The sequence below is a fragment of the Branchiostoma belcheri genome, unplaced genomic scaffold, assembly GCF_001625305.1.
Source record: "Branchiostoma belcheri isolate BF01 breed outbred unplaced genomic scaffold, Haploidv18h27 scaffold148, whole genome shotgun sequence".
Lineage (NCBI taxonomy): Eukaryota > Metazoa > Chordata > Leptocardii > Amphioxiformes > Branchiostomatidae > Branchiostoma > Branchiostoma belcheri.
In genome coordinates this window covers 44,606-45,499 of record NW_017802913.1, presented here as the reverse complement: position 1 = coordinate 45,499, position 894 = coordinate 44,606, and the positions used below count along the sequence as shown (strand labels likewise).

General features: G+C 53.5%; 1 protein-coding gene across 2 annotated transcripts in view; it reads right to left on the bottom strand.

Annotated features, from left to right (window-relative positions):
• Positions 1-894, bottom strand: part of LOC109465114 (dynein assembly factor with WDR repeat domains 1-like) — a 38,135-nt gene that overhangs the window by 36,597 nt on the left and 644 nt on the right. The gene's annotated exons all lie outside the window — the stretch shown is intronic.

Genomic DNA, 894 nt, shown 5'->3' with positions numbered 1-894 from the left:
GACAAATGTTAGGACACAAATTGAATGAGGTGACACAGTGTAACAAGCAAGAAGTCAGGTGGAACAGCAGTTGTCGTCCTGTGAGTTTGGGGAGATAGATGGAGCGGTCAGCAAGTTTCTTCAAATGTGGCAGCATGTACCAAACTGAATTCCTGAAGTCATGATTTCGTTGCTTGATGCTTTGGTCCGTACAAACCTATTTGCGGCACTGTCGTGACTCTTTGGTCATAGTTACAGGAAGCGGAATTTCTTGTTTTTTTTCTAGGAACAGGCCAAAATCAATGCGCGCGCGGACGTCATCCATAAAATTTACTTGGTGTGGCCTAACCACCGAATAAAGCCACCAAGTGAGCGCAGCGGCTCAGGACACCGTCCAGAGCCAATTCACGTTGTCCGAAAACCCGTCCATAAAAGCGCCCGGATCTGTCCCAGAGCCCACCCAGCCCCGTCCCGGAGTCCATCCGTACCGTCCCAGAGCCCACCCAGCCCCGTCCCAGAGGCCATCCGTACCCATCCCTGCCCCCATCCCAGAGCCCATCCCGGACCCTGTCCCCCAGGTCGGGGTGGACGGGGTCAGGTGCATTCGGACCATCCCCGACCGTCCAGGCCAGTTTTTTAAGCGCCCGCTGGCCACAAAGGCCACCCCAGACGGGTATCCGTCCTCAAAAGGATGCCATCCCGGATGGGCATCGCACTGGCCACCCAATCTCTTCACAGCATCGCAATGTCTCAACATAGCAGTGTCTTGAATAGTGGCTATTTGGACTTTCTATCAAAACCAGGCCTTGACCCCATGCAGACCCTTTTTACAAGACTGGACTGGTCCCCCCCCAACAGTCCAGACTGGACAGGCTTTTCTGCCAACCTGCTTCAGTTTCAGTTTATTCAGTTTAT